The 25454-nt window shown below is 42.1% G+C and overlaps 2 long non-coding RNA genes across 2 annotated transcripts in view; both read right to left on the reverse strand.

The window, feature by feature from the left end:
- LOC130542140 (uncharacterized) overlaps nucleotides 1-13574 on the reverse strand; it is a 44201-nt gene extending 30627 nt beyond the window's left edge. Inside the window, exon 1 of the long non-coding RNA XR_008956489.1 lies at nucleotides 13273-13574. This is a non-coding gene — a long non-coding RNA (uncharacterized LOC130542140). The remainder of the gene's footprint in view (nucleotides 1-13272) is intronic.
- A 2300-nt stretch (nucleotides 13575-15874) lies between these two features.
- LOC130542141 (uncharacterized) lies at nucleotides 15875-17765 on the reverse strand. The gene is made up of 2 exons (XR_008956490.1): nucleotides 17657-17765; nucleotides 15875-16448 (listed from the first exon to the last, which is right to left on the reverse strand). It is a non-coding gene; the product is annotated as an uncharacterized LOC130542141 (long non-coding RNA).
- Between the last annotated feature and the right edge of the window lie 7689 nt (nucleotides 17766-25454).

The raw sequence follows: 25454 nt of genomic DNA on the forward strand, positions 1-25454 counted from the left end.
TGGAATATAACCCAATAATTAAATTAATGAACCTCTTCTAACTAACTCTAGGCAATAAAATAATGACCTTTTAAAGAAAGTACGTCTAAATAGAAAAAGTCTAGGATTAGTGACCTTGATCAACAAGGAAGGAGGTATATGGTACATGAGGAATTACCATTTTATGAAGTGGCCAGGGAGAGCCTCCTTGAAAAGATGGCGATACGTAAAGATCTCAGGGGAATAATGGAGCAAGCTATGGGTGTATCTGAAGGGACAGCAGGTGCAAAGGCTCTGAGGTAGGATCCAATTAGAACAGATCATGGAAGGAAAATTCCATTCACAATAAGCAAGCAAAAAGATACGCTGTCTAAGAATAAATACATTAAAAAGTATATAGGATCTATATGAAGAGAACATTAATACAATAGTAAGAAATAAAATAAGAGCTAAATAAATGGACAGTGTGTTCATCAGGGTTCGAAAAGGGAAGTAGAGCCTCTATGAGTACTACAAAATAAGGAATTAATTACGGAATTGGACCCTACTTAATTCTGGAGGGAGCTAGGGAAGTAAAGATCCAGATGGGAGATCTTAGGATCAGAGAAAAGTCACCGGCTCTCCTGAAGCACTGGCCCAGAAGGGAAAGTCCGAGTTTTCAGAGGAATCAGGAAGCAAGGCACCAGCAGCTGCCAAAGGTTGTAAGCAAAGGGAGGCTAGCACACCGGCTGAGAAGACTGTTGCCTCTGCATTGAACCTCCTCTGCATTTCACAGCCAATATTGGTCAATGGGACTGGTTTGCCCTTGGTCAGTAGGGCCCGAGTCAGGAAGAAAAACAGGACATGGAATGGGGAAGATTAAGAACCCACTGGAACTCTCTTGGTCTTCTGCATCTGCCTTTCATCACCTCTATCCAAGAGCACCTTTAAAGATAATGGCTGCTGCCTCACATCTGCCTTGTAAATTTCACAGCAATTTGTTTTTTGGTGAACTCCAACCTGGAAAGAAGGTTCTGGAAAATATGGCCAGGTTGACATGTAAAACCCCTACAGACAGACACATTGTGCTCTTGAATAAAAAGACTTGTGAAGATGTCAATTTCACCTAAACTGATTTATAAGCTCAAGCCCAATACGATTTCACTTGGGGAGGGTTGTCAACAGATGTAAATGAAAATGAAAATGAAAACGTGAGGGCTGCCTGGGTGGTTCAGTCGGTTAAGAGTCTGCCTTTGGCTCAGATCATGATCCTGGGGTTCTGGGATTGAGTCCCTTTGCAGGGAGTCTGCTTCTGTCTCTCCCTCTACTGCTCTCTCTCTCTCTCTCTGTCAAATAAATAAGCAAAATCTTTTTTTTTTTTAAAGGAAAATGTGAGAATAGCCAGGAAATTTCCCAAAAAAAGAAGGAGCATCTGCCTCAAACAACATTAAAACATATAACTCCTTGGTACTGGAGAAAAACTGAAACAATGGAAAAAAAATAGCTGAGAAATCAACCCTAAATACACATGGAGATTTTAATAAAAGTAGCATCTCAATTCAGTAAAGAAACAGGGGATTTGTTTTTTTTTGTTTTGTTTTGTTTTGTTTTGTTTTGTTTTGTTTTGGTGATGGTATTGAAACATGTTCAAGGAAGACCTCAAAGCACAGGATAGAAAACCTAAAAGCCAAAAAAGAAAAGAGTGATAAAAATGAAATTAAAATTTAAAGATTGGTAATAGAAAAAAATATATAATAAACAAAGTTGAAAGACCAACAACAAATATTGGAAAGCATACATGCACACATTTGGGGCAGAGGGCTAATTCCTTTGTTTAAATAGAACTCTTACCAAAACAAAACAAAACAAAACAGAGTAAAACAAAACCAACTCATACAAATTTTTAAAAGGAAAAGCTCAGTAATACAATAGAAAAGTGAAGATATATCTGCAAAAAGTTTACAGAAAATATAAAGAAAAACAACTATTAAATTATTTGAAAACACACTCAGATATTCAAACTCACTAATAACTAAAGAAATGTATGTGAAGATAATAAATGTATTTTGTCCCAGTCCAATGAATAAAAATTAGAAAGCACGATAATACCCAGCGTTGTCAAGGGTGAGGGAAGAGGCACTTCAGAGCTCAGTCTCTCAAATAACTTTGATTCCTCACATTCACGACTTCTCTGGGTTGATTTCTCTGTCCTTCACCTTTTTACTCCAAGCATGGATTCAATTCCTTCCTGGTCCAAATGATTGAGAATAATAAAAGTAGAGTTTGGAGAGTGACTTTCACTGCTACAAAATAATCACTCACAACTTGACCCTGCTCCTAAATTCCTCATCTTACTCTTAATTGCCTTCCATGAGACAAAGTGTACTCCTCACAACCCAAAATCTCTAGGTCCCTCCCATCCTGAGCCCATAGAAGCTTTGGCCTCAAAAGCAGGTAGAGATCCTGCCTACCCTCGTCTGAGGTGAACTCAAAATCACAACAGTCAACGATATATTTCTCAAACTCTGTTCAGTAGCAGCATTTAAGAATTATTAATACTTGGGGCTCCTGGGTGGCTCAGTCCATTGAGAGTCCAACTCTTGATTTCAGCTCAGGTCATGATCTCAGAGTTCGGGGATCAAGCCCCCCAGGTTGGACCCCATACTCAGTGTAGAGCCTGCCTAAGACTTTCTCTCTCCCTCTCCCTCTGCCCCTCCCCACCCCCTGCTCACATGTGCTCTCTCTCTCTCCCCCCAAAAAATTTAATTTTAAAAAATAATTATTAATATTTCATCTAAATCCATATTTAAGAAAAAAATTTTCTGTAACTCTCCAGCACCTAGCTGTCCATGTCAAAATGAACATTTCAGATCTGCAACCGTAGCTTCTGCAGTCAGATCTGTGGTGACTTCAAGTTTTTGTCAAGAACTGTAGGTAAGTATTTGCATTACACTGATTCTGATGATGAAGCCACATCCAAGTTGCTCCAACTGTAAATTAGTAACTCCACCATCGCCAGCAACCAAAAATGGAAACCTCTCCAAAGGGCAATTATCTCAATAAAAGAGAATTTCAATTCTTATCTTCATCAAACACTCAGCTTCATATTCATTCAAATTTCCTATACTTTACATAAATTACTTCTATTTTTAGAACAAATTAATGAATGTCCTTTAATAATCCTTTAGTCATTTGGGTTTGGCCGACAAAGCATATCTCTGTGAGTAAAATCATTTTGAAAAATTAACCATCCGCTACCAGGATCAATCTTAGATAAACTTGGGACATGGGTAAGGTTTCTCTTGGGCACACTTGCTTCCCCTTTGGTCTCTATCTTTCAGCACTGAACTATTCTTCCAAAGAGCATGTCTTCTTTCTGGTTCTTCACTACTCTGAGTCATTAAACTAACTCAGGCATAATCCAGGGCCCTCCCTGTTGTGCTACCACAAGGTTTTTTTTCTATTTTCTAATTGTAATTTAAATCAGAAAAAAACGACACTGAAATTCTCCAAAAGCATTTTTCTTGTCATCCAAGGAGTGTCAGACATTGGATCAGATATATGTATTTCAAATCTCACCACTTGATCTATTTGTAAACTCTCTCATTCCTCTTACCTTCTGTTTGCCTCTTCTATTGCTGACAGAAAGGCAGAAAGAAGAGTGCTCTGACTTTATTAAGAATTCAAGAGCAAAACAGAAAAAAATCAGAGTACTCAACTTTAAAAAAAAAATGCATTCATATTACAACCAGACAATCAAGACAGCTATAAGGAAAATCTCACAACATGGAAATTAGGACCTATCCCATATTTACCAGGCCCACAGCTGGCAATTAGGAAGCTTAAAGTGAGCTTTGTGACACATTTTTATAAATTTCCACAAATAAACTGTCCCAGCTCTACTCACACCATCTTTTCTTTCTCCTTTTTTTTTTTTTCCATATGAGAGTTTTTCTGTCTCCGTATGTTTTCAGAATAAAAAACTCTTTCCTTCAGTCGTCAACAGATACACCCTGCTGGGAATTGCAGATGGAATACAATCTGCTTAGCCTAACTGAAGGCTGGATCTTGTTCATAAGATTTCAGACTCTGCTTTATTTACCTTCATAAACTCCATCCCTTGTCCACAATTCAAAGAAAAAGTACACACACTCACAGTGGTCTTTCTGTAGTTTTCTCTTTAATGATCTAGGAGAGAAATGTCATATGGGGGTATAAAAGAGAGGAAAATATTTGGCAAAAGTTTTAAAGCATCTGATAATGGCTTCAAAGATTCTGAAGATTAGATTAGGAAGTTTTCAGAATGTTTGAAGAATAAAGCTGCATTAATTAAGGAAGTTTGATTTGATTTAGAAGAGACTTCTCCCTTAAACATGTCTATGCAATTGCAGTTCCCAGAGCAGCTGTGCTATTAAATGGAATCTCTTGTTTTCTTCACGATATCATGAAATGTACTTTGTCTCTTACTAGTTGAAGCACTGAGGCAGGCAGCCTCTGAGAGGACCCCAATGATAGATCCCTTCTTCTTGGTATTTTCCAAGTAATCTTTTCCCTTTGAGTATGACAATGCTGAGAGCATGGCACACCTGTGATTAGGTTATGGAGGATTGTGCCCCACCTCTTGCCTCTATTGTTGGCTTTGATGAATCAGCTTGCCATGTTGTGAGGAGTAGAGTGTTTTTGCCCACATTGTAAGGAATCAAGGGTGGCCTCTAGCAACAGCCAGCTGGGAAATGAGGCACTTGAGTCCAACAGCCCTCAAAGAACTGGACCCTGCTCACAATCACATAAGTGAGCTTGGAAGAAACCCTTTCCCAGTTGAACCTTCTGGTGAGAACCCAGCCCTGGGAAACCCCTTGATTATAGTCTTGTAATAGACCATAAAGCAAAGGACCCAGCTAAGCTAGGCCCAGATTCCTAAATTCCAAATAAATGGTGAGGTGATGAAGCTCTGTGTTGTAAGCCTTAATGTTTTGCAGTAAATTGTTATACAATTTTAGGTAACTAATACAAGTACTTATTTCACATTTTGGAACTGTCTTTAATACCCATAGTTTTCTATAGATGTAAGTTACTGTATAATTGTGAAATGACTTACCAAAGTTTTCCCTAACACACTGTTCTTACATTTTAGTTTCAGCTACAATGGACTCAGTAGAACAATAATGACCAAAAGAATCAGAGGCTGGGAATTCTGATTCAGAGTGTAGACAAGAGTATTTGTAGTTTGGAAGATTGCTAGGAATAATTAAGTCATTTTAGGGAATGACTACCCAATCTTGTCTATTCAGTACATCTGCCATCTTGTTTTAATGTTTGGTAATTCATAAATACAACATATTTGGACTTACATTGCCAGGACCTTGTCTCCACTTAAAATGAAAGTATATCAGGGAGGTATCTCAAGTGCAGTGTTATCAATTTATACCTTTATCTAAGTATATGAGACAATTGTTTGGTTTCAGACTTCTCTGAAAGCAGGTTTTTATAAGAGATGAAACTGGGTCCTGTAGAGTAGAGAACAGTTGCGAGGTCAAAAACTCAGAAAACTGTTCCAAATTTTATCAAATGCTAGCCCCACTTGGTTCAACACCAAGAAAATTGGCACTCAAGAGAGATTTAAAAACCCATATCTTCACTTTTTACACTTCTTTGTTGTATCTTTTTACTATGCCTCTGTGATACTGTGATATAAGAACTATATATTTGGTCTCATCCCTGGTTCTTGGCACAAGATCTTCTAAAACCCTTGAAACTTCCCAAGTGATAGGGGTGAGAAGAGCATCTTTTATTATTTATAATAAGCCCCTCTCAACCATACCTGAGCTTGTGTTAATGAGGTGATATTGTGGGTTCCTAGGGAGCTTCAGGAGCTAATTGCCAGAGGAAACAGCCGTGGGATTAGAAGGTTGACACTTTCAGGGGTGCCTGGGTAGCTCAGTCATTAATGTCTGCCTTTGGCCCAGGGCGTGGAACAATGAAGTTCAAAGAGTTTTCAGATTAGTGAATTCATCGAGGTACTGGAGAAGCACTCACCCAGAGTGGTCATGGAAGTTTTGTGCACCCCACTCCCATACCCTGCCTTATGCATCTGTTGCATTTGCTTATTCCTGAGTTGAATCCTTTATAATAAACTGGTAATTGTAAGTAAACTGTTTCCTTGAGTTCTGTGAGCCATTCTAGCAAATTATCCAAACTGAGAAGGAAGCCATGGAGGCTCCTGATTTATAGCTGGTCAATCAGAAGTGTGGGAGCTGGCGACTTGTGATTGGCATCCAAAGTAAAGGCAGTCTTGTGGGAGTGAGCCCTTCACCCAAGGGGTCTGTGCTAACTCTGCGCAGTTAGTGTCAGAATTTAATTGAATCGTGTGATCCCCAGTTGGTTTCTGGACAGTTGGAGAAGAGGTTGGTGTTGGGAAAAACAACAACAACACATATTTGGTGTCAGGAACATTATCAGGTGAAAACACACCACAACCTCATATACACAACTGAATCAGATTAACAGACATGGAATCAGGCTTATAAACTAATTGTCTTAGGCTCCATAAATGAAAGGTGTAACTAGTTCTGTTGGATGAAAAGTAAGGTGGAAGTCCATATTGCTGCAGAAGTCCTCATCTGGGACATCACCACTACCACCACCACCACCACCAGCAGCAGCAGCAGCCAGGGTGAGCTAGGAAATGTGGGAGGGATTTGTTTGTGATAATGACTGGCCTATGGTGATCTTTATCTCAGGCACCTGCCTTTGTTGGATTCCCTTAGTCAAAAACTGACAGGTATGACTAATTTTGAATCTTGGGAGGAAGATGTGGTCTTGATCCCTTTTCTCTCATGGAAGGACCCCAGGCTCAACAAATGTATCTACCCCTGCCTCAGAAAACTTCACACCCCAGTTATCAATAGCTTCTCTGAAACTGGGATGGCCCTTCAGAGTTGTCTGAGTTGAAGCCAGGGGTCGCTTCAGCCTGTCACTGGGTGGAGGCCACTCCAGGAAGAGGACATGACCCTTCAACTGAGGCAATCCCAGGAAGGATTGACAGCCAAGAGCTGCAGCAGCTGAGGGAGCGAGTGCCCCTTTCCTGCAGCATGGTCCGGGTGGTACGTCCTCCCATAGAGCTGACCACTGTCTGAGTCTATTCCTCTAAAGGGTAAGAGATTGCTCTTAGAAAGAAAATTGTGCTCTTTTATTTAGAATAGCCTCTGGTTGTGAGAGCAGAGATCCCTCTGAACTAACGTAAATGAAAGAGAACTACCGCACAGAATGCACTAAAATCGCTCCATGGTACAGTAGCAGGATTCTGGGATTGTCCTCTGGAAGCTTGGGAGGGCAGAAGTTTCAGAGCCCTGGAGATTCAGAGAAAAGGCCCAGGAGAAAGAGAAGAGATGCCAGCAGCACAGCTGCAGGGGACACCTGGAGATAGGGCTTGACTGTGAGCGGCTGCCTGTGTGCCGTCGGCCAGGAATCTAAAACGCCGGTTAATTTTAGGTTGGCAACTATTATGCACTCTTCGGTGATTCCCCCTCTGTTATTCTGAAAACCTCAGTAAATGCCTTTTGCACACATTTTGGGTGAGGGGAGGGGTTACTGGTGCTTTGGGGGAATAAGGAAGGAGGTAGTCCATGCCTAGAAGCAAGGAAGCAAGCTGGATATTTGAGAATTCAAAAACCAGGAAGTTGTAAGCCTCCCTGAGAATTTTTGTAAATGTTGAAAGGGACATTGAACTTTGAATTATATATGGATTGGGGATCAAGCCAGTGAATTTCGTTACCAAAGGCAAAAGTTATCCTCAGAAAACTGGAGTGCTTTAAAATACCCAGTTTATATTTTCCCAAAAGAAAATGTGACAACACTTTGCTTTGGAAAGTCAAGGGCGACTTCTGAGAGGAGAAAGACAAAGGAGCTGGGTATTGAAGGATGAGTAGGAGCTTCTTAGGTGGACAGAGGTAAAGCAGGCGCGATAAAAATATATTCCAGGCACCTCTTGTTTCAGGTTTTTATAAGGTTTCCCTTATGTAAGGATGATTGATTAAATCATTGGCCATTGGTGATTAACTCAATCTCCAGCCTGCCTACTCAGTCTTCCCTCCCACTGGGTCAGAGGATGGGCTGAAAGTTCCAACCATCTAATCACATGGTTTGTTCCTCTGGCAACCAGCCACATCCCAAGGCTCTATAGGGTCCACCAAATCACCTTATTAGCGTAAACCCAGGTGTGGTGTGTTGAAAGGCAACAACATGCGTAAAGGCCCAAGGTATTTTAGGAATTATGCCAAAAACCCAAGTGAGTCTGGAGGCTTGAGTACCAAAAAAGGAAAAGAGATTAGAGCAGTAGACAAGAGGACTGTGGGGTTTGTATGCCAGGCTAAGAGCTTAGATTTGACAATGGAAGCTCCTAATTCCCAAACTGATAAACGTCTACCCAGTGGTTGGCTAGAGCTTATAGAAAGACATAAAAGAATGGGGCTCATTTTCCTGGAACATACATTTTACATATAGACATTAGGAGAAGGACATGCTTTTTAGATAAAACAAACATTTACAGTAAAATTCAAAATTTGCATGACTTTTTAACATAAAATATAAGGTTTCAAATAAATTTGTTGACTGATTCAAGCTGTCTTGCCATGTTCTCTGACGTGAGAGAAACTTGGATGGAACCACCAGTGTGGGTGACAAGAAGCTTCGAGCAGTACAGTAAGCTGATTAGCAATTATATTTGGTTTTGTGTTGTTCTTATTTTATGTGTTTCCATTTTATATCTCCCCCAAATTTGATTTGTTGTAGTTAATAGCATGGGAAGAGGAGAGAGAGGGCGAGAGAGAGAAGGAATGTGACAGGGAAAAAATGGAAGATGGGTGTATATGCTACTGGCTGGCTGCCCAGGCTGGGCTTCATGGGATGTCTATACTTCGGCGAAGTTTCCAATAAATCTTTGGTTTGCTTGGTCCCCAGCTTTGCTGTTAACGATCTGGGTTTTGATCAGCTCACCAGTTCACCCATGGTAGAGCAGATCCTAGAAGGTCGAGTCACACTAACCATACCATAAGAGATTATTTTACAAACCCTATTGACAATATACTCAACACCCAAGAGGAATGCATTCTCCTAGAGGCTAAGATGCTCATGTTTTTTCTCTATATACCTGGAGGATCCTCCCCACGAAGACCTATAAAGATCCTGCCTTCACACTAGCTGACGAAGATTGTTCTTGCTTCTGGGACCAAGGAACATTAATGTTCCAGCTACCATTCTCAAGCCAAGCAGATCTACAGTTACACTGTCTTTTCCTACGAGATAGCAACGTGTTTGGCCAGAAGGAGGATAAGTAACATACAAACTCCTGCCTATTGTCTTTGTTTAAAAATCCTGATCCCTAAAATATTTATATTTGGTGTCAATTCTGATGGACTCTGTCTGATCTTAGCCTTGCAATGTGTGAAGACTAATGGGCCTAGCGAATGGACAGGCAGCAATCCCTTCTGCAGAGAAAGGTCTAAAAGAGTCAGGACTCTTCCTCCATTTCTTAGAGCTCTAGCTCAAAAATTCCCTGCAAAGATCTGGCTTTCGGCTCTGAGCATTCCGTCTGCTGTTTACCTGAAAACACAAGTGGAGCCCTGCTAGCTCAGCGTTTCAGATGCTTAGGACACTGGGACAAACTTTGGCTAAAGGGTTGAACACACTGTGCGTCTTATTAGTTTGGGCATTGCACTGGAAAGGGAGTTGAAAAGCTTATGTATCCCTTCAATTGATTTCTGTTTCCTTATGCCCTGAAATTTTCCCCTTGTGTTCATTTCAAGAATCAAAGTATGTTCTAGGACAGGCAGGAGAGGGGTCCCTAATGTTGGCAGATCCTGATACACCCTGGCCCTCCTGTCCCTGAAAAACAAATTATGCATTCACAAGGTTGTGTGGTGAACTTAGAATCTCAGCCAAGGCAGTTGGATGGTTCCATGACACATTTCCCCTCACCCTGTGGCGGTGGAGTTGATTACGTCTGCCTCACCCAGCGGCTAACCTCTCTAGGTAGGCCGGACACAACGAGGCTCTTCTCTAAGTGGGACAAACATGAACACGCCTCACTTTTTGGCCTTCTTTCTAAATTGCATGGATACTGACCCCTTTCATTATAAAATTACTTTGGGGAAATTAAAATGAATTAGAGCACATTTTCTCTTTCATTAACTGCATTCTAACGTCCACAGTGAGATTCAGGGAATTCCAAAACCCCTATGAACCATGAAGGTGCCAATTTCTACCTTTTCTTTCAAATTCTGGAGTCTCTGCCTCTTTACAGAGTGACTACAGTTTACGAACCCAATGAGAGCGAATGCCGTTTTACAAAACAGATAAAAGTACACACAACATAGTAGTTTCACAATAATTCAACACCTGGTGATTAATTGATGCTTGATCGGTGATATGACAAAAGGAATCGCCTTTTAGAAAAAACTACTTCCTAATAAAGTCCTCCAATAACTAATTCCCCTTTGCCAGTGCCCAAGACCCTTCTGACACTGAGCAGAGAAAACAGCTTTTATTGAGGTCCCAGAATGCTAACTCAGAAAACTTTGTCCTTCCACACAGTTAACGGCTCTGTGCAGGGGCAATGGAGTAACTATCTGGGTGCCCCTTGACACTGAGAGATCTAAAGGAATTTTTTCCTTTCCTCTAAAACCTGTGATCAAAGAAGACCTAAGGGTGTCAAGAAGAAAAACAAGCTAACACAATTTGTATTGAATTTTGAAAAATCTTTCCCTGTAGCTATGGGTAACTGGATAAGAAAACACTAAACAAGTCCCTTTGGGGATATTACATGGTGGTATTCAATTTTATATGCTGCCTCTTGCATTGGGGATTTCTTCAAGACACAGACAGGCTCTGAGAGACAGACATATATAAATAGAAGCATTGCTCAGTGATGAGATTACCCTTGGCTATAAGGCAAAATTACTTCTAAATAGATCGTGGCGTTAAAAAAAAAAAAATTCTGGTTTCGGTGCTCTAAGAGCATAAGTATTTTAAAGGTTATGCATAATGCTCCGCAGAGTCACACGTGAAATCGCTTCAGATATAGAAGGAAACTGTGATGATGAACACACTCGATTTACCTTTTTTTGACAGAGCAACAAAATTCCCTCCAACACTCCCTACACTCACTCCCCCACCCAGATCTAAGAGCAACAAAGGGTAGTTTTGATTTCTTGCGCCAAGAGATATGGAAGAGAAACATTACATGATTAGTTAAAATTTTCCTTCATTGGGGAATAAGGCTCCCATGCAACCAGAAAAATCAGAACTCCCTCTGTTAGCACGCTATGTACTTAATTAGGGTCTGAACTGTCAATGTTCAATATGCTAATTATATGCTTAAGAACACTGATTATAATTTTTAATCTATCACTCCGCTGGATATGGCACCTTCTGGATATATAATTACATATCCAAGGAATCTAAAATACTCTCAGGTTGCCTTTTTCCCAAGTAAATCGTATCATTCATGTTAACATAATTTTTAGCTATCAAAATTTTTGTTAACAAAAGCATATTGGGATTTCTTCCCCATCCATGCCAGAAATTTTCAGACACATCCCTATTTCTTTATCTGAAATATTCATCATTTTTTTTCTTTCATCTAAGGAATTTTTCTTTTCCATCAGGCAGAATAATGTCCCCAGAGACCTCAAAGCTGTAAAACGAGTTCCTCCCCTGGTGAGGATGGAAGGGAAGAAGCTGACCGGAGAGACTAAAGCATCGTATCTCTCGTCTAGACTATGACTTCTGGAAATTCTACAATGCCCGCTCTCACAGTCCCTGGGATTTAAAAACAAGCATAAATGTAAACATGACACACAACAGGCTCCACACCTCCCCCTGCTCCCAGTAATATATATTTCAGACAAGCCAGGATTCCTATATTCTTATTAACCATTTCATATCACCCTTCTATGGGAACCATCTCTAGAGCTTGTCCCTAGATGGTGCCCTGAACCAGATCCTTGACATAGTGAGTCTGGAGGGACAAAGTGTGGCATGAACTCACAGCATAATCATCATGGCCTCTAACTCTCTCTGGCCTCCATTCCAAAAAAGGGAGGGAACATTCTTCTGACTCAGTCACCAAGGGAGACCAGGTTTCCATATCTCAGCTGATGGGTGCTCAATAGGCTTCCCACATCCCTCCTCAGTGAGCATGATGGCTAAACCTCTAGGATGTTTTGAACTGAAACTTCAGAGGGAGAGGGAATCAGTCAGTCACCGGCTGCCTCGCTGGCCACAATAGCAAAAGGCAGCAAGGGCTCATGGACCTGCCTATGACCAACCCTGGAATTCCCAGAAATTCTTCGAGAAGAGAAGCTTTGCAAGGAGGGTCTTGTGTGAACGGAGGAGGGAGAAGAGCCTTTGGATGGGAGCACTGCACTAAAGGGGGTTACATGCTTCCTCAACCATAGCCTGGACACTTTGGTTCACCAGTAAGGACAGAACAGTGTGACAGGGACTACAGTGGGGTGGGGCCCCAAACACTAGGAAACAGAGAGATAAATGAGGTGAGAAAAAACAAGGGGTTGGGGAGCCAGAGAAGAGCTGGTGAGGCTTAACTAGGGCAGGAAATGAAGGTAGAAGTAACTCATCAGGCTGGCCAGGGCACAGGGTGTTCTAGAAAGAGAAAGCAGCTTATGCAGAGGCCCAGAGGAACACAACCAGGTTGGGGGGGGGTGGTTACAGGGGATGGGAGATGGAAGGTGGGTCAACATAGCTGGAGCGGTGACAACAGAATGGAGGAGGGGGCACGGAGGGAAGCCCTGAAAGCCATTTCATAGACCATGGATTTTCTTTTCTTTTCTTTTCTTTTTTTTTTTTTTATTTATTTATTTATGTGACAGAGAGACAGCCAGCAAGAGAGGGAACACAGCAGGGGAGAGGGAGAGGAAGAAGCAGGCTCCCAGCCAAGGAGCCCGATGTGGGACTGGATCCCAGAACGCCAGGATCACGCCCTGAGCCGAAGGCAGACGCCTAACGACTGCGCCACCCAGGCGCCCCAGACCATGGATTTTCTGGAAGACACAGAGAGGTACTACTAAGTTTAAGTAGTGCCACAGTCTTGTGAGATTTGCATTTGGGAAAGACTGTGACGGGAGCGTGGCAGAGGGGGGACTGGAGGAGGAGAACAAGGCTGGAGTCAGGGAGTCTGTTCAGTCGTCCAGGGCAGAGAGGAAGGTGGTCTTTGCCAAGGCAGAGACAGTGGGGCTGAGAAGAGGGGCTACTGAGGGAAAACTTCTCTGAGAAGGAAGAAGCACAACAGTATCTTACCTTCCTGGTTTCTGCACACTACCCAGCTCATTAATCCTCACACAAACCCAGCGAGGCAAATCTCACCCATAGTGTTTTACTTCTCCGGAAAGAAATGGGCTCTGGATGGTTGACTCAGAGGTAGGAAGCTCCCTCCCAGGGAGACACCACATGCCCAGGCTGGAGCTCTTTCCACTGAGTTGCAAAGCCTGCAACTGATGAGCTTACGGTTTTGAAGCTGCTGACCACACTCGGTGAAAACGCGTGTGATTTGAGAGAAATCCCACTGGCAAGGAGACCAAGTAGAAAGAGAAATTCTCAAGGAAAAAGTAGTTCCTTCTGTTATTCAGAAAATAATGTCCCTCTGAAAGCCATTTTTAGAACAGTTAAATAACCAAAGAATTACATGGGAGATCTATTTTTATTTTGTGGGGTAAAAAAAATTTATTTAAATATTATATCTTATTTTCTGTATTTCCATACCTAGGGTCTATTTTTACCCGAAGATGTTATTTGGAGAAACATATTTATATCTTACCGCCTTCGAGAGCAACTGATAGATAAAAGTTGAATTAGCCTCCAAAATTCTGAAAAGGGGAATCTGCATACCTGTTTCTCTTTGGAACAAGCAATATTAAGATAGCTAAATAAATTAGTAAGTCATTTATCTACCTAAAATGTATATGCACTGTAATGAAACGGTTCTGCGTTCTGCTAGTTAACTGAGAGTGTTTTATTGGGCAAACACCCAGAGGCAGCGAGCCAAAGAGGAGTAAACAGTAAAAAGTTTTATCACAAACACATGATCTTTGAAGAACAAAATCTACTCCCTTGGCAGTGATCAAAAAGGAAAAGTGTGGGAGTGTTTCCTTCAAAGGAGACCTTCAGGTGATGGCTCTAATGTGCTTGTGGTTAGCAGCGGCTCATTTAATACCTGAGGGCTGTCCGGCCAGGGCTGGGCGAACCAGAAACCCCCTTCCTTATCTGCAGTTTGCTTCTGCACGCAGAAGGTCATTAGCGGAAGGAAAGCAGGAGAAGATACCTAGACAGCGATTCAGAGATGGTATCTGCGAGCAGCTGGCTGCTGTCAAAACTCAAACAAATCCTTTCCCAAGGACGGGCCACATTCTTTTGTCTTGCTCCAACACTATGGAGTTGATGATCGCCATACATAAAACTGAATTAAGACCGCAGCCAAATCTGCTCTTCCTCTGGTCTTTCCCAGTTTCATAAACGTCGCTTTGATTCGTCCTGGTGCTCCTTTCAGTAAGCACTCCTTTGCCCTTCAAGCTCAACCCATTCCCAAGTCTCCAACCCATCCATAATCTCAAACCACGTGGGCCACCCTAGTTCACAGTGCCTTGTCACCGCGGCGGCTGGAGAGCCACAAGAGCCTCCCTGTGGGTCCCCCCACTTCCACTCTGACCTTCTCTACCCATTGCCACCCAGCAGCTATTCTTCCAATGCAAATACTCTTCCGCTGCAAATGAGAAATTACAAGTGCCTCAGAGGTTTCCCTTTGCTCCTAACACCCTGTAGCATGTCCTACAATACATCCAAATTGAGGTCTGGCCCAGGCCCTTTCTCCAACTTGACCTTGCACCTTTCTTCCCCACATGTATTACTCTCCAGAGACAGTTCCTTTGCTTCCATAGACATGCCAATGAATTTCTCACTTCTGGGTCCTCGCACATGCTGTTCCTTCTGCTTGGAGTGTTCTAATCCTTGCTCTTCACCTGGCTAACTCCTACCTTTAACGGGTCTCAATGAAAATACCCAGCTTTACCTGACCCTTCAATCTTAATTTGATTCTAAATTATGGCATTTTTTTTTCTCAAAACATGTAGTTTTTCTTGGCATTTAACAGCAATTCGAATCTACCATATTTGCCATGTGTTTATCTTTTTAATGTCAAGGCCTTCTACTATCCTGTAATCTTGGTGAGAACAAGAACCAGGTGTGTCTTCCTGGTTCACCTGTTTCCACAGCCCTTAGCACAGAGCCTAACCCATAGTAAGTGCTAAGCCTAATCCATAGTATTTGCTGAATGTATGCATGAATAGATGAGCAAAGCCAAGGCTTAGGGATATTTTTATCACACAGAGAGTTTTCATTTCGTTTAAAAGGCATTAATATTGAATTCCATTTTTTTAAGATTAGCAGAATACAGAGAACATACAGTTGAGTTAAACTGACTTGTTTTCAAATACTGCATGTACCATTCAGTAGTTGTATACCATCGGGAAGTTTCTTCCCTCTCTGCATCTTGGGATTTTACCCTCTAATAGTAGAAATAGCATGACCTATCTTATAGCAGGTTGAAAGTGCTTTCTTGGGGCGCCGGGGTGGCTCAGTCATTAAGCGTCTGCCTTTGGCTCAGGGCGTGATCCCGGCATTCTGGGATCAAGCCCCACATCAGGCTCATCCTCTGGGAGCCTGCTTCTTCCTCTCCCACTACCCCTGCTTGTGTTCCCCCTCTCGCTGGCTGTCTCTGTCAAATAAATAAATAAAATCTTTAAAAAAAAAAAAAGTGCTTTCTGTTTTTTTCTCACAACTTTATTATACTTTCCGATTTTTATATCGTTATAATCAGAAAAGAGCAAGTATTATTTTTAAAAGTGCCTCTCTCACAGAGTCATTGTGAAAATTGTGCTGAATAAACAAACATAAATGTGAGGGTACCTGGGTGGCTCAGTCGGTGAAGTGTCTGTCTTCAGCTCAGGTCATGATCTCAGGATCCTGGGATCGAGCCCCACATTGAGCTCCCTGATCAGTGGGAGTCTGCTTCTCCTCTTACTCCTCCCCCCTGCCTATGCTCTCTCTCTCTCTCTCTCTCTCTCTCTTACACTCTCTCTCTCAAATAAAAAAAATAAAATCTTTTAAAAAAACATAAATGTGATATAAAACAACAACAATATTGGTTATTTCTCTGTGGCTCTGGAATCAGGAGGGCACATCTGAGTAGTTCTGGCTCGGGTCACTCATGAGGTTGCTGTCAGATACAGCCAGGCTGTGGTCCTCTGCAATCATCCAAGTAGGGCTGCAGGAGCTACTTCTAGGGCGGCTCACTCACATGTCTGGCAAGTTGATGCTGGCTATTGGGTTGGGAGCCTCAGGTCCTCCTCTTGTAGATCTTTCTGCAGAGCTACTTGAGTGTCCTCACGGGCTGATGGCTGGCTTCCCCCACGGTAAGGAATCTAAGAGGCCAAAGCAAAGTTGCAATGCCTTTTATGACTCAGACTTGGAAGTCACACACATTGTTGCTCCCACCATATTCTATTGGTCACGGGGAGTCAGCCCTGATTCGATGTGCGAGGAGACCCCACTGGAGCCAGAATACTGGGAGCCATACAACATTTGGGAGGCTGACTTCCATAGATAAAAACCTTTCACACTCACTTTCTCCCTACAAGATGCCCATAAACTTCCACCACTGTGTGTGATGTGTGACATTGGCGAGCGCTAATTGTGGGGTGTCTGGGATTGTTTTCTTTTGAGTACTAGGCTTTTGTCATGCTGCTTCGGGTAGAGCAAAATGAGTGTCCTTTGTACATTTTCAAGGATATGTCTAAATCAATTTCATATACTCTCCCAAGTGGTTTCTTGTTTAATTTGCTTTATCTAACTCTCATCATGCCATCTTTGTTCATATTTAAACATTACTAGATAAAATTCACCATTTGATGATGATGATGAGAGTGATTACACCTCTCAGATCACTACTCCCTGATTTCAATCCAGACAAAGGTAATTTAACTAACAATATCTCTGTAACTATTATTCTGATGTGGAAGCTGGAAAGTGGAATGCGTGAACATGCAACAGGAAAGCCTAACACCTCAGTCCCGTATCCGGTGACATGTCATTGACTGAAATTAGTTGAAATGCTGGAGCTCTCTCTTTATTTATACCCCTTACTGAATAAAATTGATAATAATCATCCCCACCTTGCAAGCATAAATAGTAGTGTCTATGCCAAACACACACAGAACACTAGGTTTCCACTGAAGATGGAAACAAACTGTCTAGGAAAAGAAGTGAGAAGGGTATTTTCACTGTGTGCTCTTTTGTACCATCTGATTTTTAAACTACTGAATGTAATATCTAGTTAACATCAAAAGAAGCCATTTAAAATTATTGGAAACAACTCAACTGTTCATCAATAGAAGACTGGTTAAATAAACCAATTTCCTATCAGAAAATGGAGTCCTAGTTATCTTAAAAAGGAATGAGTCATATCTCTACACAGTACTATTAAATGAGCTCCAGGATATATTGCTAAGTAAAAAAAGCAAAGTATAGAAAAGTGTGCTTATATAAAAGTGCACACTAAAATATAATAAAATACATTATCTAAAATATAATAAATAGGGCACCTGGGTGGCTTGGTCAGTTAAGCATCTACCTTCAGGTCGGGTCATGATCCCAGGGTCCTGGGATCAAGTTCCGCATCGGGCTTCCTGCTCAGCAGAGAGTCTGCCTTTTCCTCTCCCACTCCCCTTGCTTGTGCTCTCTCTCTTTCTCTGTCAAATGAATAAATAAAATATAATAAATATTAAATTAAATTAATTTAAATTTAATAAAATTAAAGAGCAATGGATGGATACCATAGCATTTTTTAAAATAAATGGTTATCTGTGAAGGAGGGTGGGCCTGGGTGAAGGTAGTAGGGATGGAAGCTGGATTTCTTGAATATTTTTAGATTTGACTGTGAGACCATGAAAGTATTTTGCATAATTACTAAGCAAAATTGAAGCTTAAAAAGTAATCCCCAAAACTTTAAAATGAAATGGAACAAATGAACCCATGTGTCCAACTGTTGGCACAACCACACAGTAAGGAACCCTTACGAGTGACATCAAAGCAAGATTCCCTGAGTGTGAACTGGAGCCACCAGCAAGGGCTCTCCAAAGCTGTGAATGTCTCTTCCCAACTCTGCATTCAGTGACACAGAGTCCATAGCTTGGAAGCAGCCACTCGAGGAGTATTCACACCATGGAAATCAGCAAAGTCTTCTGCTTATTTTGGTTTTCTTACTTCTTTGTTCTTGGAATACTGATTGTTAGACATTTACCGGCACACCACTCAATTTATCTGTACATACCTAGAGACCAAAATAATTACAAAGCACAATTACTGCAAATTAGCTTCAATAATTATGGTGTTGGTGTGTCAGTGTTGTTATTCTAAGACTGTCTTATGAGCAGTACAGGATAAACAAATGAGTCATTATGTTGCTATTGTTAAGCACTGGGATTTTGGAGAGTAGGAGAAAGAAGATAGGAATGTAAGAGATTAAGTAAAAGCCCTCAGTATTGAATTTCATTTGGGAGTATCAGTGTGAACACAGGATGAATTTTACTTTATCTAGCACAAATACAGCAATGGAATCAGCAAAATCCAAATTGTGGGAATTCTGAGGCAAACTACACAATTTCTTCAACAAAAACAAAAGAAAAAAATCACAATAAAAACAAAAAGAAACGGAGGAGGGTATCTATTGAGTAAAAGAGATGTAAAATATATTTAACCAATCTCATTGTATGAACTTCTTTGGATCCTGACTCATACAAAAAAAAAAAAAAAAAAAAGGAAAGAAGGAAGAGAGAGCATGTGAGCAAAAGAGAATTCCTATGACAATCATGCATGGAAACATGAATAAAAACTGAACATCTGGGGATGCCTGGGTGGCTCAGTTGGTCATAAACTAACTGTTGAAGCTTAGTGATGGATCCATGGAAGCCTAATACATTGTCTACTTTTGTATTTGCTAGAAATTTTTTTAATGTGTTTTAGAGGTTAATTCCTACACCCCTATGCCAACTAGGTTTTGATTGCCCCAGTGTTTTTTTAAATATAAGCATTTTTTATGATTACTACAGTTTATAATACTATATTATGCATTTGAAAGTCACTAAGAAAGTGGATCTTAAATGTTCTCATTACAAAAAAATGTGTTAACTCTGTATGATGATGGATGTTAACTGGACTTATTGTGGTGATCATTTTGCAACATATACAAATATCAAATCATTACATTTTACACCTGAAACCACTTTAATATGTCAATTATACCTCAGTTAAAAAACATATACAAGCATATTTCTGATGAGATAAGTTTCTGTGGATGTGTTTTTACTGTCATCATTTACTAAAAATTACTAAGAACCTCATGTTTGGGCCTCAATTTAACAAAATTCATTAAGCACCAAAGTATAGACATAAAATCATATTAAATTAGTTAAGAAAAAATCAACTTAATAGAGTCAATGTATAGACCAAAAGGCCTTGGCAGCTATTAACGAAGTGCTTAATTAGGAAACACAAACACATTTCAAACAATAAGCAATCAGAACTTCTTACAAAGTCATAAGACTTTAAAGGAGTTATTGCTGCCGTATAACATTATATAGGCCCACATAGAAAGATTCTTAAAAACATCTGGAATCCAAGTACATCTGCTACAGGTGAGTAAACAGAGCCTCCATAAAGCCACGAAAGAGACAAAACAAGCCGACTGGCCGGAGGGGCACTTTTTATGAATAGCCTGTTAGGAGGAAGCATAGACAGCACTTGTACCCACTGTGCATTTCTCAAGAAAATGAAACCTCAGAAAGTACAAAGAGGCATCAGCCAAAACCATCTCCATTTGCTTTCGGTGTGAACTATCCTTTTCCAATTCAGACAGACGGCAAATATTTAACAAGGAAAGAAGAGAAGCAGGTGCAGAATTTGGGCAGTAGGTAACGACTCCTTGCACCATTCTGAGTCACCAGTGAGACAGTTAGGTCAGTCACCTTCAGACACAGATAGTGCTTTTGATCACTATAAAAAGCAGGAAGCATTTTAAGAAGAGATCCACTCCTGTGCCTGGCCCCATAGTTCCAACCAAATAAAAAACCCACACACCACGGCGAGTTGGTGGTGAGAAACGTCAGCCGTCAGCCAAGGTAAGTAATGTAAGCAAACCCTGAGAGGGTCCTGAAGCCAGACTTCGGAAGAGAAGGAACAAGGTGTTGACTTTTGGAGCTCCTCGTCGGTGTCCTTAAAGTCTCAAGTCACGTAGGAAGCACGGTTTTCTCCGTGGACATAAGCCAGTGTCCCTGCTAATGTGTCTTTTGGGCCACCTACATCAGCACCACCCTGAGATGTTGCTAAATACAGACCTCTTAAACAGAACGGCAAGTGTGACGAGGGAATCTGTATTTTGAACAAGTCCCTTGGGCTGCTTTCGTGCCCGGTAAAGTTCTGAAGCCACTGTACTAAGCCAAGCCTGAACAGTGAATGTTATCACAGATCACAAAATGCCCAACAGCAGAAGCAAATGCTCATGACTTTTCTTTTATGTAAAGTACATGTGAAATCATTTTGTAATCACACGTCTCACACCTACGAAACTTGGTGGGAGGGTAGGGATAAGGATTACAGATTATTCAGGGTCAGGGTCATTCTAACCCTCTATCCTGCAGCTAGCCTCCTTATTTTTCTAAACTTTGAGTCACTCAGATTAAATGTTCATGCTAAAAAAAAAAAAAAGTTTACGAGAACAGATACCCATTATTTTTATGGATTATCTGCAGTACAGAGTATATTCAAACATCTAGGACAAGAGTGCATTCATGATGCCTGTTATGGAAAGACGAAAGCTCACTCAGATTAGTGGGTACCAGCAAGAATCTAGAACTGGCATGAAGTTCCACTTATTAACTGTGTGACTTTAGATAGTTCACCTAACTTTTCTGAGCGTGTTCTTCAGTTTGAATCGAGAACAATGAAAATCTCCTACCAGGATGTCATGAGGATTAAATGAAGTACTGTAAGCAGACCCTTGTGGATATCTGCTGAACACCAATTGAGCATAAATTGTCCCAATCATCCATTTCTCCAACAGCATTCTGTCATGCACTAAGCCTGAGCGCCTACCCTATGCACACACTGGGCTGAAAGGCACTGTGTTCTTGCCACCAAACACATCAGTGTAACGCTTACAAGACCATGACGGGCAAGGAGGAGTCCTCCCTCCATGAGGGGTCTTTGAAGGGGGATTATAGAGAAATCTTGAGCTGGGAGATGGACAAACTGAATGTTATGTCTGTTCTACGCATCCCAAGGGGAGGACGGTCAATACAGGCTAATCAATCTCCTGAAATCACTTATCCTCACGACACTGAGAACTCTATGGAGAATCCTGGGTCAAGATCTCTCCTTGCAGAGACTTGTAGGGATCCAGCTTTTAAATCAGCAAGTGACTGGAAGAGAGTTTATTTCCCTCCCCGATTGAGAGATTTAAAAGAAGGCAACCACTCTCTCTTCATCAGTTCTCAATTGCCAGGATTTCCTTGACTTTTCAAAAGCTGACTACTGTGTATTTCTGTTTCTCAAGAATCAGTCAGGGGTGCCTGGGTGGCACAGCGGTTAAAGCGTCTGCCTTCGGCTCAGGGCGTGATCCCGGCATTACGGGATCGAGCCCCACATCAGGCTCTTCCGCTATGAGCCTGCTTCTTTCTCTCCCGCTCCCCCTGCTTGTGTTCCCTCTCTCATTGGCTGTCTCCATCTCTGTCGAATAAATAAATAAAATCTTAAAAAAAAAAAAAAAGAATCAGTCAGTGTTGGTGATGTGGCTTTCCTCCTGCTCTCCGTCAGTAAGTGGATATAACTGACCTGGGCAGACTCAGAGACACCCGCTTGGGTTGCTGCTATGCCTGGATCTCCCCTTTCCATGTCCTTTCACACACACATTCTTCCCTCCCCAGGAGCCTTATATCCTCAGTCTCTTCTAGCAAAGGGAGAAAAGTGACCCAAGCACGTTATAACATGATTTTGATAGGGTTTGATGTTTTGCTGCTAGTGCTGTGTGTAATTTTAAAGAGGAAACCCAAAGAACGCATTCCAAAGGACAGAATTGCAGGAGGAAATCTCTGGGAGGACGCAGAGAGATGTTTTGGGTCCCCTAATGACATCAGTGAGCAACCCCAGACCTAAAAGCCACGCTGTTCCAGTCCTACTTCCTGGCCATGCCTGGCACTAAGTCACCTCCCATGCTAGGCAGCCATGCACGCCTCTGTCATTGTTGACACCTGGTTACGTCTTCCTTCAGGGAAAGCCAAAACTCAGCATCTTCCATGGAGCCCCCAACCTTTGCCCCCACCCCACCCCCCATCTCAGGGTCATTTCCTGATGAACCACTTTGGTTTTGTAACATTAAGAATATCATAACATTGGGCACAGCTAAGGGAAGCACTGAGAATTTAAGTCTTTGTTGAGGATAATGACCAAAGTCTCTTCCCCCTGGAAATTTTCTTAATTCCCTCACCTCTTTCAAGGCTTTGTTCCAATCTCATCTTCTCCTGGGGTCTGCTCTGAGCAACCCTACTGAAAGCCACATCAGCTCCCTACCCAATTTCCAGACTCCCAATTTCCCTATTCTTTTTGCCTCAACATTTGTCAACATTCAAGATATCATAAAACCTACTTGTTTATTTTGTCCATTGCTCAGGTCTGTCTTCTCCTGCTGGTTGTAAGTAAGCTCCATGAGGGCAAGAATATTTATTTGTTCATCAGTGTATGCCAAGTGGCTAGGAGTGCACCTGACGTGTAGCAGGCACTCCGTAAAGAGTTGTTGTTAATAATAATATAACGCTACTAACAAAACAGATTTAGTTAATTAATCAATAATAGATCATTAATTTCCCAATTGATTAAATAATTTAATTAATGATAGGATTGTTGCTGGTGATGATTATAATGTTTGTATGCTATTGATGGCTAATAAGCATATTGAAAAAGCACAGTTGTTAACTGAAGTAGAGAGGTCAAGGGGAAAGGAGGACCCACTCCGTGCTGGGCACTGCACAGGCATGTGTGCTTATTAATACAACACTCCTCATTCTCCACAGAGTTTCTAGAACAAGGACCTTTCACTGACAAGTCCCAGCTTTCCCACCAGTCCCTAGGGCCTGGCGTGGGTGGCAGCCAAAGGGAGGGCTAGAGCGTACCTATTCCCCAAGACTCCTGGAAATTCCTACAGGGAAAGGGAAGTATGGTCCCGGCCTTGGACTTACACCTCAGGTGCTTCCCCCCACCACTTCATCCTCCAGATCATTAGGAAAATCCTACAGGTTTTCAGAAAGTAAAAGTAGCTCTTCATCAGGAAGCCGCTGGGGAGTTCCCGACGGCTCACCTAGGACGCTCCCGCAGGCCCAGACGCAGCTCATGAGTCTGTCACCACCTGCCCAATGAGTAGATAAATCAAACGTAGGTCTGGGCTATTAAAACTGCATTAAAAACAATATATGTAAGCAAACGGAGCCCATGAGACGGGAGCAGGGTTGCTGGAAAAGTCATTGGCTCAGAACAAGCCACTGGGTTTGGCCCCTGCATCTCACCGGACCTTAATCAGCTCCGATCACTCAAATCCTGCTTGTCTCCTAAAACCTAAAACAGTAGTATCAGCACTTTGTATTGTCCTGTCTTCTGAAATGGAAGACAGGCTTCTTGCAGAAAAAAAATCTGGAAGAGCAGACACTAAAATTAACAGCGGTTACCTCTGGGAGAACAGATCACAGGAGAAGAGAAGGGGTTGCATTTAAATTCATCCACTTCTGAATTTTATAAATTGGTCAAAGCAAGCATGTATTGCTCTTATAATTTAAAAAATCGATCATGAGTCTTTTTTAAAAAAGCGTTCTGTACCAGAGGATACAAGCAGGCTTCTCAGACAGGCGTGATATGACTGTATGGAAATTCTCCGTGAAATGCAATCCCAGCTTGCTCCAGTGGGAAGTGTGGAAAAACATGGATCTCATCCACCGTGGACACCAATGCCTTTCGCCTCCATGGACCACATGCAAGTGTCCGCTCCTGGAAAGGGTCTGCCCCGGAAGGCAGTCTGCAGTATTCTGTGCAGCTCTGCCTGCCCAGGATCAGGTTATCCCAGCCTATCCCAAATGATTCCTTGTTTGCAGGACACCTAGAGTCCTGCTGAACAAACTGGCCTAAACCCCTGAGCCCTGTTCCAACGGGATACAGCAAAGGGATTTATGAGAAGTCATGGCTGACAGCAAGAGGAAAATACTGCTCAAGGAGAATAGCTTTGTCCAGAGGCCGGCGGGGTGTGTGACTAGACGTCCGCCCTGAGGCAAGGCGGGAGCTGGCTCATGCTATCTGGGCCCCCTAGAACCACAGTGAGCCCCATTCACAAAACCACACCCCACAGCCCAGAGTCTGGAGAGGCCCCGGGCTATGCTGAGGGCACCTTTTCCAGAATGTGGCAACACAGACGTGTAACCAGAAAGAGTCTACGTTTCCCTGTGGTCAGTATCTGCGACTGAACTTGAGGCAAGGCTGGCATTGCACAATGACTTGCAGAGCTGGAAGCGACTCCGGGTGTATTCAGGCGATGGTTTCAAACTGGGTTTCACAGAGTGCCAGGGGTCAGAGCAGCCATCCCAGGGGACAAGGAGGGAGGCCAAGGGAGGCTCTGAGCTGCGCATTCTGGATTCATCAAGAATGGTTTATCAGTTATCTATTTTGTATCTGGCTTCTTCCCTGCGGATACCAGATAGCCTTGTGACAGGTCCAACCTCAGCATGAACTCATGTTCAAAGAAACAGCTGTCGATCAAAAAAATACATAATCTGAGGCGATTCAAATCTATACTCAGCTTCTAAAAAAAAAAAAAGGAAATCCGAAGCCAAAGGGGTGGAGTGCATTCTTACTGCGCACTAAGAGATCTTTAAAATCCATTACCCCCCTTCTCTGCCACTCTCAATAACCACTATACAGATGGCAGCTGCTTCCTGAAATCTTACTCTCCTCGCTACTTTCAAAGCCAGATGAGAAATTTCCATGACATCCATTATGCCAGTATGGCTACTTCCACCCCCCTCTTTCCCTTCTCCGCCGTGTAGTGCGCTTAGCTTCTCTGGCTTCACTGTTTGGGGGTTGGGCTTTTTCCCCCTTGCCCCATACAGGAAAACCCAGACACTGGTACAGCAAGAATGAATCCTTCTTCCTTACAAGGTAGGGAATACGGAGAAAGACGGGGATTCTAGTACAGTGTTTTGTTTTGTTTTTTTATTCTTTGTTGCATTGAGTTCCCACAGAAAAATTCATTTTTAAAAGGATGCCCCTGATCCAGTCTATTCCAAATGGAATCTCTGAGAAAATTCTAACTAGCAATCATTCTGCCTCTATACATTTAG

The sequence above is a fragment of the Ursus arctos genome, unplaced genomic scaffold (genome assembly GCF_023065955.2).
Source record: "Ursus arctos isolate Adak ecotype North America unplaced genomic scaffold, UrsArc2.0 scaffold_1, whole genome shotgun sequence".
Taxonomy (NCBI): Eukaryota; Metazoa; Chordata; class Mammalia; order Carnivora; family Ursidae; genus Ursus; species Ursus arctos.